This window comes from Pollicipes pollicipes, unplaced genomic scaffold, assembly GCF_011947565.3.
Source record: "Pollicipes pollicipes isolate AB1234 unplaced genomic scaffold, Ppol_2.1 Scaffold_6138;HRSCAF=7277_pilon_pilon_pilon, whole genome shotgun sequence".
Classification (NCBI taxonomy): domain Eukaryota; kingdom Metazoa; phylum Arthropoda; class Thecostraca; order Pollicipedomorpha; family Pollicipedidae; genus Pollicipes; species Pollicipes pollicipes.
Genome location: NW_023596818.1, coordinates 5229163 through 5242698, shown reverse-complemented (window position 1 = coordinate 5242698; position 13536 = coordinate 5229163). Strand labels below are relative to the sequence as shown.

The 13536-nt window shown below is 48.0% G+C and overlaps 5 non-coding genes across 5 annotated transcripts; 4 read left to right on the top strand and 1 right to left on the bottom strand.

Moving 5' to 3' along the window:
- On the top strand, window positions 1–72 carry TRNAP-CGG (transfer RNA proline (anticodon CGG)). The gene has a single exon. It is a non-coding gene; the product is annotated as a tRNA-Pro (tRNA).
- A 936-nt stretch (window positions 73–1008) lies between these two features.
- On the top strand, window positions 1009–1080 carry TRNAP-UGG (transfer RNA proline (anticodon UGG)). Its single transcript has one exon. It is a non-coding gene; the product is annotated as a tRNA-Pro (tRNA).
- A 5756-nt stretch (window positions 1081–6836) lies between these two features.
- TRNAP-CGG (transfer RNA proline (anticodon CGG)) lies at window positions 6837–6908 on the top strand. Its single transcript has one exon. It is a non-coding gene; the product is annotated as a tRNA-Pro (tRNA).
- A 939-nt stretch (window positions 6909–7847) lies between these two features.
- TRNAP-UGG (transfer RNA proline (anticodon UGG)) lies at window positions 7848–7919 on the top strand. The gene has a single exon. It is a non-coding gene; the product is annotated as a tRNA-Pro (tRNA).
- An 805-nt stretch (window positions 7920–8724) lies between these two features.
- Window positions 8725–8796, bottom strand: TRNAP-AGG (transfer RNA proline (anticodon AGG)). The gene has a single exon. It is a non-coding gene; the product is annotated as a tRNA-Pro (tRNA).
- Between the last annotated feature and the right edge of the window lie 4740 nt (window positions 8797–13536).

Below are 13536 nucleotides of genomic sequence, written 5' to 3'. Positions count from 1 at the left end.
GGCTCGTTGGTCTAGGGGTATGATTCTCGCTTCGGGTGCGAGAGGTCCCGGGTTCAAATCCCGGACGAGCCCGTATCTTGCGGCCGGGGGTATCCAGTTGATATCCCTATGCGTTCAAGCACATACGGGTGTCTTGGACCTTTACGTCCTGCCAGACGCTTTTCACACAAACATCCCTAAGTACGGAACTAACGAGCCTCACCGTATGCAACTTGGAATGCTCCAAACATCGGATTAGCTGCAACAGCGCCATGATGTGTGATCAGCTATAAAAACCTGCGTTTTCATCCGGTGGCATTTTTGATTGGCCCTTAAATATCTCTTTGCCATGTCACGTTTTCGCTACTTTGTTATTGGAAGTCGTAAAACCAAAGACGTTTAGTTTTGATTCCTTTTTTATTCGGTGAGTGGTGTAAACTTCACTAATTTTAGGACAGCAGGTTTGGGTTTATTATCATGGAGTCCAATAACACTTTTAAGATGACATGGATAATGAACAATGGGTGATTAACTTTTGAACTGAACCAACCTTGTTTATGCTGAACACAACAGCGTGCTTCAAACACCCGACTATTATCTCGCAAATCCTAACCAGGCAAATAGCATGCCGTTTTGTTCTTTCTCCAATCCCATACTTTATCCTGTGCCATTCCTTGTGCTGCCCTGTCCTCAAGCTCTTCCTTATCCCGTTCCGTCATGTCCGTTCCCGCCACACCTTGCTTTGTCGAATCCCTCTTCCCTTTAGCAGGCTAGAGGGCAGACAGCCCTGGTCTGTATGTCTAACGAAGTCATGCGGGCGTCCCACGTGTCGTCATACAGTTTTCGACACAAGTCAAAGGTCGTGGCGAAGCTCCGTTTCCCGCGCTGTACTCCCCGGGGGCAGTTTGTAGCCAGCGCACGTCACGAGCCTGCGCGACGGTGGATGTGGCCAGTGCACCGGCAGCTATTGCATGCAAGATGTGAACGTAATGCAGGGAGCGCAGTTGGGATGTGAAGGTTGCAGTCGTCGGCTCGTTGGTCTAGGGGTATGATTCTCGCTTTGGGTGCGAGGGGTTCCGGGTTCAAATCCCGGACGCGCCCCGTTCTTGCCGTAAGGGGAACGATTCGTTGTTAAATAAGCCCTATTACTACAGGGGTTTGAGTCTGGATGTATCTTCGCGAGATGGTCCAGTGTTTGAACGGTGGTTATTGCAACAAACCACCTCATGCGCCCTGGCTCCAGGCAGTGTAACAGGCAATATGCTTTCTTGCTTTGTACTTTTCATTTATTGTTCTGTCACATAGATCAAACTCACAGTAACGAGGCGCAGAATGCCCGGAAACCCATATGTCCTTCAACGCTATAAGTTGTTTGCGGGCATCTTTGACAATAACCGGGCTTATCTGGTTTGAGTCCGAGACCTCTCACACTCAAGGCGCGAATCACGCAGCGCATACCTGGCTCGTGCCAATGAGGCGGGGTAAACAACACTGCCTCTCGGAAGACCTGGGCTCGCCCGTGTGCGTGCGCAGTGCGTGTGCTCGCGGAGAGGCAATGAGCTGTGTTCGAGTGTTGAAGAACAGCTACTTCACCTAAAAATTCGGAGCAAGTCCGGAGGATTTTGATACAACTGTTTTTACAGATCAAACTTACGCGTCTGAGTCACCACTAGCGAGAACTGCAAAAAGGTGTCATACTCCCGATAACCATGATCTTGAGTTTTCCGGCAGGAGACATGGGTTGGTTGGTTGCAATAGCTAGCGTTAAAGCATGCATCACTACCAAGCGAGGACACCTCCGAGCTCACAAGAGCTACGACCCTTGGTCATGTTCGACGCATGCGAGTGCCTCTGACAGCAATAGCCGGGTTCGTCCGGGATTTGAAGCAGGGACCTCTCGCACCCTAGGCGAGAATCACGCCCCTGGACCAACGAGCCGATAACACATCCTGTACCATCGCAATTCTCGTATCACACGCCTGCTGCCGTCGGTAAATGCGAACCCCACCCCAGTGCCTACCCACGAACAAGAAACAAACTTGAGTTCAGTTAGGGGCCTGTGCGGGGGAGTTCAGCTGAAATCGCCGGCCACGACAGGGTCCGACACCTACCAGTCAAACACGCGATTTCAAACAGCAAAACCAAGGTGATGCAGAGGACTTCGTGAACTGCAACGTATATATGCGAGCACCTGTGGTACAGGTACTCGCATGCATGGGGTAAGCCACAGCCTCGGTAGGATTTATCAAGTTTGAAGGCATCATCGCTTGATAATCCGATGTTGAAACGCGGTTCATTGCCACCAATCAGACCATGCCTCGGCTGGAAGACTTAAGCCCGGTGTTAAGGGGTGTGTTCCGTATTCATATGAATTTTTAAGCTGAGATGGCTATCTTGAAGACCTTTCGGTATTGTTCACAATGCTGTCCTCATGACCTAAACCTCTAGTTTTTAAGTAGAAGCTCGCAAAAATTGGGAAACGTATATCGGGCAAGACACCTCGGCATTCCTGACGCCATAATAACGTCATTCAAATCCTGTGATTCCAAAAGCCATGCGGCGATTAAGGCAAGCAAAATGTAATCGCCGAGGCATTTATGCCTGCCGTTCGTGAGCGCCATTCCAGATGGAAACATCCGCCAAATAGCTCTCAATGAATGTTGTGAAAGGTACGATGGCGTAACCAACAAAGGTGCATTAAGGAGCATATTTACCAGATAGGGAACTGCGCTGTCTGTAGCAGTCTGTTCCACTTATAAAGTATACCAACAGTCATAAATGAGCTTGCTTCAAATCTGATGGTTGTTTCCGTATCTGCAGATGTGAAACATTACCCTTAAAGGGCGTATGACATCAATGCTTTGCATCGACGTGTCCGAGTTTCGTAAGCGTCTGGCAACGTCAACCAGCCTTGGCCGTGCTCTTGGTCGTGCCGAGGCAAGGCAGGACCAGAAACAAGGCAAAAGATAGGGCACGGCCTGACCTGACAGCCTGACCTGACCGGTTACGCCCCGTTCGGGGCGTGATGGAGCCAGACGGGCTGCGCAGGGAGGGCAGCAGAGACGAGATCCCGTTTTAGCTGCTCTCTTTTTTTGCCAGTCTCATTCCTTGCCTTTTCTCTTTTTGATCCTGTCCTCAACAGTTCGACCTTTGCCCTTTACCCTGAGTCCTATGTCCTCTGTCTTGCATTATCAGCTGCCGTACACACCCTTTCATTCTGGCCTGTACGTTGTCCCAAAATGCGTTCTCAATCGTGTGCTCCTAACCTGTTCTGTCTCAGTCCATTGCCTACATCAGTTTTCGGGTTACCAACGTGTTGTCCCCAGAATGACGACACTAATAGCAATACACTGTGAGCCTATAAAATGATGCTGGATGCGGACTGTGCGCTGGAAACCGCCGCCTGTACTATTTGAAACCAGCGGCGCGGCCGAGAAGTGGGACGCTTATAACGATATTGACGGATCGTTGGTCCAGGGGTCTGGTTCTCGCTTCGGGTGCTAGAGGTACCGGTTTGAAATCCCGGACGAGCCCAGTTGCTGCCGTCAGGGGTACTAGGTTGCTATATCTATGCGTTCAAGCACATTTGGGTGTCTTGGGCCTTCCGGGCCTTGGTATTTGCTTTTCACACAAACATTGCAAAGCACCGAACTAACCAGTCTCGCCATATGAAGCCTGCAATGCTACAAACATCAGATAAGTTGCAACAAGGTTGTGGTGTGGTGCTAGACTATAACAAAAAAATGCGCGTTATTATCCCGGACCCATTTTTGGTTTGTTGTTGGGCATCTCTTCGTGATGTCACGTTCCGCTGCTTTATTACTTGAATTAGTAGGACTAAATACCCATAGCTTTGATTCGTTCGTCATTTATTTTTGAGTCGGTGAGCGGTGTAGTTTTAACTAATTTTTGGAAAGCAAGTTTTGGATTTACCATCATTGCGTTCAATAATACAATCAAGATGATGATATGGTTGAATTAACAATAGAAGTAAACTTTTGAAATGCAACAAACTTGTTTTATGAATGAACACAATAGCGTGCTTCGGGCAGCCAACTACAGCTCGCAAATTCTAAGCAGTCAAATAGCATGCCGTTTTGTTCTTCCTTCAATCCTGCGCTTCGTTCTGTGTAATTCCTGGTGCTGCTCTCTCCCCAAAGCTCTTCTTTATCCTTTTAGTCTTGGGGTGCTGCCCTGTCCCAAGCTCCTCTTTATCAAGTTAGTCTTGGGGTGCTGCCCTGTCCCAAGCTCCTCTTTATCCCGTTCCGTCATGTCCGTTCCCACTACACCTTGCTCCTTCACGCCCTCCTGTTCTTTGGCAGGATAAAGGGCAGACAGCCCTGGTCTGTATATCTAACGAAGTCATGCGGGCATCCCACGTATTGTCATACAGTTTTCGACGCAAGTCAAATGTCGTGGGGAAGCTCTGTTCCCTGTGCTGTGCTCCCCGGGGGCAGTCTGTAGCCAGCGCACGTCACGAGCTTGCGCGACGGTGGATGTGGCCAGTGCACCGGCAGCTATTGCATGCAAGATGTGAACGTAATGCAGGGAGCGCAATTGGGATATGAAATTGAGTGCTGGCAGCTCGTTGGTCTAGGGATATGGTTCTCGCCTTGGGTGCGAGAGGTCCCGGGTTGAAATCCCGAACGAGCGATGTTATTCCTGTAGGAGGAACGCGCCTTTGTTAAATAAGCCCGAGTAAGACAAGGATTTATGGGTTCGGATGTATCTTCGCGTGATGGTTAATGTCTCAACGGTAATCATCGTAACAACCATCCAATGCGCACTGGCTGCAGGCAGTTGTAACAGGCAATATGCTTTCTTGCTTTTTTCACTCATGGTTGTTCTGTCACATAGATCGAACTCACAGTGACGAGGCACAGAATGGCCCGGAAACCCCATATGTCCTTCAACGCTTTAAATTTGTATGCGGGCATCTTTGACAATAACCGTGCTCGTCTGGGCTTAAACCCGTGACCTCTGGAACTGCAAGCGCGAGGCACACAGTGCATACCTGGCTCGTACCAATGAGGCGGGGTAGATATAAGACCTTACCTCTACTAACACTACCTCTCGGAAGACCTGGGCGTGCCCCTGTGCTTCCACAGTGCGTGTGTTCGCGCAGAGGCGATGAGCGGTGTTCGGGTAGTGAAGAACGGCTACTTCACCTAAAAATTTGGAGCATGTCCAAAGAATTTTAATGCAACTGTTCTCACGAATCGAACTTACGCGTCTGATTCACCACTAGCGAAAAGTGCAAAAAGGTGCTACCCTCCTGTTAAGCATGATCTTGAGTTTTTCCGGCAGAACACATGGGTTGGTTGATTGCAATGACCAGCGTTGTCGATCATCAAGCGAAGACATCGCCGAACTCACATGGCCAACGCACCCTTGGGCATGTTCGACGCATGCGAGTGCCGGGCTCGGGCTCGTTAATAAGCGGGCTCGTCCGGGATTTGAACCCGGGATCTCTCGCACCCTAAGCGAGAATCATACCTCTAGACCAACGATCCGATAACATGCCCCGTAAAGTCCCAATTCTGGGCCACTCCATTACTTTCACATCGCACGGTGTATGACTCTGCGCACACTGGCCACACCCACATAGGAAGGTGTCGCAGCAGAACCCGCCCCGAGGCCGAGTTTCTCTGTTGCCGGCGCGGTATCACACGCCTGCCGCCGTCGGTAACTGCGAAGTCCGTCCCAGTGCCTAGCCGCGAACAAGAAACAAACACGAACTCAGTTAGTGGCCTGTGCCTGGAAGTTCAGTTGAAATCGCCGGCCGCGGCAGGGTCCCTCACCTGCGAGCCATACACGCGATTTCAAACAGGAAAACCAAGGTGATGCAGATGACTTCGTGGACTGGAACGTACGTCACTCTGGTGTTTGGGAGTTCCTCCGTCACGCGCGCCGCCTTTTTTTCCTTTCTCCTCCCCCTCTTCTTGCCTTTCCGCCCACTTCTATCGTTCCCCGTGTCCGCCCCTCGCCGAACTTCTCGAGAATCGACACCGGCCTTCTGTGCGCTTCTGCGCCAAGCCCATCTGCATTTGAAAATCGAATGTCTGAGTGCTTTGAAGGGACCCATTGCATCCCGCCAAGCGAAATTCCCTACTGCAGGTGGTTAAGTGTCGCGAATATATTACGTAAGTTGTTCACTGCATTACTGAGGAACATTATTCATATAGATAAGACAGTAGCATTACCTTCATTCCTCCGATAAAAACCAGGAGAATGGAGATAAGTTGGGTTATACGATTGTAATCCAATGTATACTGGGGTTATACATTGGGTTAACCCAACTACATCTCCATTCTCCTGGTTTTTTTTCCGAGGAATGAGTCTGATACCACTGTCTTTTCGCGAATACATGTAATTGCTGATGGAGGATTAAACGTTTTTTGGTAATAAGATAAGGTGGTCACTTCATCCCCAGCCCGTTGTCTAAAAACGCTTTAGATTTTCTTGATGGGGATCATTGAAATCTATCGGTTTGGAAGACAAAATTCGACGTGAATCGTTTCTTTCTCTAAACATTGCACAGCCTCAGGTGCCGAACGAAATCAGTCAACATCTACAGAATTGTTCATTTCCGTTCAAAGGAACACACATTCCGTGCTAACGGCTCCTCCACATGCATCGCCAGAAATAATTCGGAGCTTGCACGTCAATGCAAACCCCAATGGTCACGTCCAAGCCCGATTACTAACGACCATACCCCATTAGGACAGTCTGTAGCAAAAGTGCTCTACGCCGTAACCTTCTGAGACGACGGATGTGGCCAGTGTGCTGATCCGTACGCCTTATGATGTGAAGGTGACGGCACGGCTCACAACTGGGACCTTGTCGCGCGTACCACCGGCTCGTTGGTCTAGGGGTATGATTCTCGCTTCGGGTGCGAGAGGTCCCGGGTTCAAATCCCGGACGAGCCCGTATCTTGCGGCCAGGGGTATCCAGTTGATATCCCTATGCGTTCAAGCACATACGGGTGTCTTGGACCTTTACGTCCCGCCAGACACTTTTCACACAAACATCCCTAAGTACGGAACTAACAAGCCTCACCGTATGCAACTTGGAATGCTCCAAACATCGGATTAGCTGCAACAGCGCCATGATGTGTGATCAGCTATAAAAACCTGCGTTTTCATCCGGTGGCATTTTTGATTGGTCCTTAAATATCTCTTTGCCATGTCACGTTTTGCTACTTTGTTTTTGGAAGTCGTAAAACCAAAGACGTCTAGTTTTGATTCCTTTTTTTATTCGGTGAGTGGTGTAAACTTCACTAATTTTAGGACAGCAGGTTTTGGGCTTATTATCATGGAGTCCAATAACACTTTTTAAGATGACATGGATAAATGAACAATGGTGATTAACTTTTGAACTGAACCAGCCTTGTTTTATGCTGAACACAATAGCGTGCTTCAAACACCCGACTATTATCTCGCAAATCCTAAGCAGTCGAATAGCATGCCGTCTTATTCTTTCTCCAATCCCGTACTTTATCCTGTGCCAATTCTTGCGCTGCCTGTCCCCAAGCTCTTCTTTATCCCGTTCCGTCATGTCCGTTCCCGCCACACCTTGCTTTGTCAAATCCCCCTGCTCTTTGGCAGGCTAGAGGGCAGACAGCCCTGATCTGCATGTCTAACGAAGTCATGCGGGCGTCCCACGTAATGTCATACAGTTTTCGACGCAAGTCAAAGGCCGTGGGGAAGCTCCCTTCCCTGCGCTGTGCTTCCCTGGGGCAGTCTGTAGCCAGCGCACGTCACGAGCTTGCGCGATGGTGGATGTGACCATTGCATCGGCAGCTGTTGCATGCATGATGTGAGCATAATGCAGGGACCGCGATTGGGATGTGAATGCGGCGTACCGTCGGCTCGTTGGTCTAGGGGTATGATTCTCGCTTTGGGTGCGAGAGGTCCCGGGTTCAAATCCCGGACGAGCCCGGTTGTTGCTGCAGGAGAACGCGCCTTTGTTAAATAAGCTCGAGTAAAGCAAGGGCTTATAACTTCGGATGTGTAATCGCGTGATGGTCCAGTGTGTCGACGGTAATCATTGCAGCAAACCATCCCATGCGCACTGGCTTCAGGCAGTGTAACAGGCAATATGCTTTCTTGCTTTGTATTTTTCACCCATTGTTGTTCTGTCAGATCGAACTTACAGTGACGAGGCACGGAATGGCCCGGAAGCCCATATGTTCTTCAACCCTTTAAATTTGTACGCGGGCATCGTTGACAATAACCGGGCTCATTATTGTCAACGATGCCCAATTACGTATTGGGTATCGTGGGCCTAAACCCGTGACCTCTCGCGCTCCAAGCGCGGATCACGCAGCGCGTACCCGGCCCGTGCCAATGAGGCGGGGTAAATAACACTGCTTCTCGGAAGACCTGGGCGCCTCCCTGTGCGGTGCGTAGTGCGTGTGCTCGCGCAGAGGCGATGAGCGATGTTCAGGTGGTAAAGTACGGCTATTTCACCTAAAAATTCGGAGCAAATCCGAAGGATTTTGATGCAACTGTTCTTACGAATCAAACTGACGCGTCTGATTCACCACTAGCGAAAACTGCAAAAGGGTGTCATACTCTTGCTAACCATGATCTTGAGTTTTCAGGCGGAAGACATAGGCTGGTTGGTTGCAATAATTGGCCTTAAAGCATGTATCACCATCGAACGAAGACATCTCCGAGCGCACAAGAGCCACGGACCCTTGGGCATGTTCGACGCATGCGACTACCTCTGACAGCAATAGCCGGGCTCGTCCGGGATTTGAACCCGGGACCTCTCGCACCCTAAGCGAGAATCATACCCCTAGACCAACGAGCCGATGTCATATCCTGGAACGTCCCAATGCTGATCCGCGCCGTTACTTTCATATCGGACGGTGCATGGCTCCGAGCACACTGGCCACACCCACATAGGATTGTGTCGTTGCAGGACCCGCCCCGCGGCCGAGTTTCTCTGTTGCCGGCACAGTATCACACGCCTGCCGCCGCCGTTAAATACTAAGCCGGTCCCAGTGCCTACCCGCGAACAAGAAACAGACTCGATTTCCCAGCCCAGCCAAACAGTTAAAAAGGGGGCATGGTCTAGGGTATGAATCTAGCCTCGGGTGCGAGAGGTCCCGGGTTCAAATCACGAACGAGCCCTTTTCTTGCTGTTAAAGTACTTGCATGCTGATTCTATATATATAGAAACGCATCTGAGAGTTTTGAACCTTCTGTGACTCATTAGCCCATTAGCCCTTTTCATGCAAGCACTGCTGAACAGAGAGCTAACGATACTGACCGCATTAAGCCTTACATGTTCTGAACATCGGATGCCAGCAACATTTTGCCGATTTCCTGTCCAGGGTACCAAAAAAACCCAAATTTCCCGTGTTGGAAGCGTTTTTGCTCCGTCGTTAGACATTTCTTCGTCACGTCAGGTTTCGGTCATTTACGATTGGTAGTCGTGAGGTGAAATACATTCAGCTGTGATTCATTTGTCATTTACTTTTGAGTCGCTGTGCGGTGTAATTTTCCTTTTTTTGAAAAGCAAATTTGAATAGATCATTACTGACTTCAGTTTCACTTGCAAACGCTGATATGGATGCATCAACAATGGTGGAAAGCTTTTGAATTGCATCAACACTGTGTTACAATAGCTCGGTTTTTTTACCTTGATCGCCGCAGTCCTGAGTGGCAGAACTTAGTGAAAGTGTGCAGGAACAGAGCCATTGACGTACCATATCCAGTCAGCAACTTTTTGGGCTGCGACTTTTACCCCTGTAACTCTTATCAGTGATTTTCTTTTGTCGCTGTTTACCGATGCTTCGATGCCCTCAAAAACCATATGCTTGACGTCGCGACTCGGGGCTCCGCTCTCTACCACTTCGAGAAGAGACATGACGGTGGGCTGTATCAATCAGCGCGGCCGCCCACAGTCTACCACTTCCTACCAGCAATCTTCTGATCAGATCCCCAGAATGTCAAAAAGCGAGAACTAAATGGTTTGTTCACTGGCGTTTCGTGCCCCAGTATCTCTCAGCTTGTTCTTAACAATGAGCTGGCCAAAAAGGATCGCTTTCTCACTGTACGACTCTGTTCTTGCAGGTCGGGTACTGATCAAGGAGAACATGACAAAATGGTACGAAGGATGTGGTGTGAAGTTTGCACGATCATCTCATGTCATTTGGACTTAATCCTTCACCCTTGCAAACTGTCGTTAAAAGGAGTGGGCCCAATTTTTGGAAGGCAAGTTTTGGATACATCATCATTGATTTCAATAACACTTTTAGTGATGCTATGGATCAATCAACAATAGCTTTTCAATGATAATTTTACCCCTAGAACAACGAGCCGATAATCCCGTTCTAAACACCACCATTCTGGGTCGCACCGTTTATTTCCGCGACGGTTTTAGGTGCGCCTTTCGCACCCATCCCGTCTCAAAAGCTCCTAACGTAATGCAAGGTAACGTGCCGTCATTTGGGGACAACAAACTTAGTAACCCAAAGACCGGAGTATAAAAGGATGGACCTCAGAGAACAGGGGGAAACGGCTGAGAACGCAATGAAGAACAATGCACAGGGCAGGATGAAAAGGTGTGCACAGCGCACGAATGGGCAGGATATAGGGCACAGGACTTAGGACAAAGGGCAGAGATCCAAAGACTGAAAACAAGATTGGAAGAGAAACGACGGAGTATGAGGTTAACAACAGGCCAGAGAACAGAAACAAGCAGGATCTCCTCTGCCTAACATGCTAGTTCCGTCCCGCTCAAGACCGGACATGACCGGCCATGCCTTTTTTCTTTTGTCCTTTTGCCGGGTGTGCCTCCTCTCCTAACCATTTCTTCACATGCATCCCCTCTAATTATTTGAAGCTTGCATGTCAATGCAACCCCAAAAGTCACGGCCAAGCTTGGTACTAGGGCTGTGCTCCCCCACTACAGTCTGTAGCTAGCGCTTTACGACATTACCTTGTAAGACGACAGTGGATGTGACCAGTGTGCCCGGAGCCGTGCACGGTGCGATGTGAAAGTATCGGCGCTGCCCAGAATTGTGACGTTTTATGTCTTTTTACCGGCTCGTTGGTAGGCGGGTATGATTCTCGCTTAGGGTGCGAGAGAACACGGGCACAAATCCAGAATGAGACCGGGTATTGTAGTAAAAATTATCGCCCTCCGATGCGTTGTGCGAAAGCCTATTTAAATTTCTGGGCCCTTCCGCGCCCCGTCGAATTCTGAGTTCAAAGATATATCCGCTTCATAGACCGATGTCTTAAAGCCAACTCAGCAACCCACAGGATATGCCTACCAGCACAAGGTTAAAGCTCTGGTATAAAGGGCATTTTCCACCTTCGTGGCATATTTGGAAAACATACTCTAGTGAAATCTCAATACCATTTACGTATAACGACAGCATTGGGTAGTGTTACTGCAGCATCAAGACATAATATGTATTATGTGAATGTATTATTTTCGTATCCAAATGACGCTGTCAGTGCTTTGTAACGGCATTACGCATCTTTCCTGCGCTCACGACCAACGTCGCCATGACAACCACCGTCACACTGCGACTGGTAAGAATACAAGAATGTTTGTTTCCGTTCCCAAAGCCAATTGCGCCTCGAAGAGAGCCGTTGGGATTGTCAAAAGGGGAGAAATTAAAGGCATAGCAAAACGTATAGTTGAGTTACCGCAATGATACCGGATGGTGTCATGCTTGCTTTTCCTCTTTTTTTCCAAAACGTGTGCTTCAAGCTTCCGTATAATTTAGTATCCAGGTGTTTTTATAAATTAGTGTTACGTTGAAAACGCAGGGCACAAAAGATGTAGTTTTAGTGGTGAGCAAGCAGTGAACTGACATTTCTCTCGAGGGAGCGGCTAATTCACATCGAAATTCTGAACTATCCAGAAAGATTTCGAGAAAACTGACATTACTGTCCACCTAGTACACGTCTGATCTTTAAAAAAGTGAGCAGGACAAAAGGGCGGGATGCTTCCTTTTAAGAAGCGTGGTAAGGTCGAAGGAACAGCGGCAAAAGATGACTCTCTAGTGATAACAATACATGATTGACGTTGATGAGGTGAACACATTACGCGCAATTGCCTTTGCATGTACCTGTGACGTTTACCCTTAAAAGCAGTGTGTTCCGGAGAGCACCACAATATATAATAATTATTACAATGAACAGCTTGTGTTACTTCATCGGAGAACCTAAAGATATCATGATTGGTTGTCGTGAGCTTTATATTATTGTTGTGTCTAGTTAGTAGTTGCAGCTATTGTTTTGGCACAAGATTGGTTGAAACATCTTATCCTCTCTGGATTATCCCCTATTTCAATATTACTGTTTATTTATGTATATATATATATATATATATATATATATATATATATATATAGATATTTGTATATTTGTCTATACATGCGCATATATCGGCAATAATTTCATTGCATATTTATGAATAATGTTTTTGTTAGTGTTATATATATATATATATATATATATATATATATATATATATATATATATATATGCCGTGTCCGGGTTAGAGTTGTCCCTTGCCAGCCTGCAGGCCCGCAACAAACAGGCTTAACCCGGCATTGACCGGGCTTCTCAGCGGCATAACACTGACCGGAGTGGGCATAGGTCGGCCTCGTCACGACCAAGAGCACGGCCAAGGCTGGTCGACGTTGTCAGCCGTTTACGAAACTTGGACACATCGATGCAAAACATCAATATAGTTTTTCTCTTGCGTAGTTTGCGTGAAACGACGGTTTAAAAACACCTTGGCGTGCAAAATGACATAATTTTGTGACACTAAGAAAAGTAAACTACGTTTATGTCTTATGTTGTCATGTTGTTTTATGTTACTTATGACAACTGCGGTTTCTCAGTGCTGGTCTTGGAAAATTGGACCGACGCAATAAATAGCTTTGTAAAATCGCTACAGCCCTTGCATGTGAAACTTATATTACGATAAAGCAGAAAATACCTAGCAGGAATGCAAACTATGCTTCTGGGCATGTGCGGGCTTTTTCTTAAGCAAAATGTCTGGCGGGGAAGGATGAGAATCAAAATTTTGGTGTGGGACGTGCGCGGGCTTTCCAAATCCTCAAACGAAGCAGCGCTAACCTGGGCTCTGATCAAGAAGAATGCGAAGAGTTTGGACGCGATGGGTTGGAGTTAGCTTGCAATATATGCATAATATATTGTCTTCCATCGTTTGAACTGAATCTTTCAGACTAAACCGATGTTTTTAACCAATGGTTTGAGGTGCAAGCCTGCGTATTTGGTTTGGGCAGTTACAATGGGTTATTTTTATACCTTGGGCAAAAGTGAATATGCCTACAAACTCACAGCGAAAAGGCGCAGAATGGCGCAGAAACTCATATGCACTTCTACGCCTCGAAGGAATGGACGAGAACCTCACAGTACCTTCCATACCTTACCATACCTTACCTACTGTACGGCCTCGAGCACACTGGCCATACCGACCATCGTCTCATCAGGGCACTGCATGAGGTGCTGGCTTAAAACGGTCGTAAGGAAGCCCTTGTAGCCCCGGTAGCTGAGC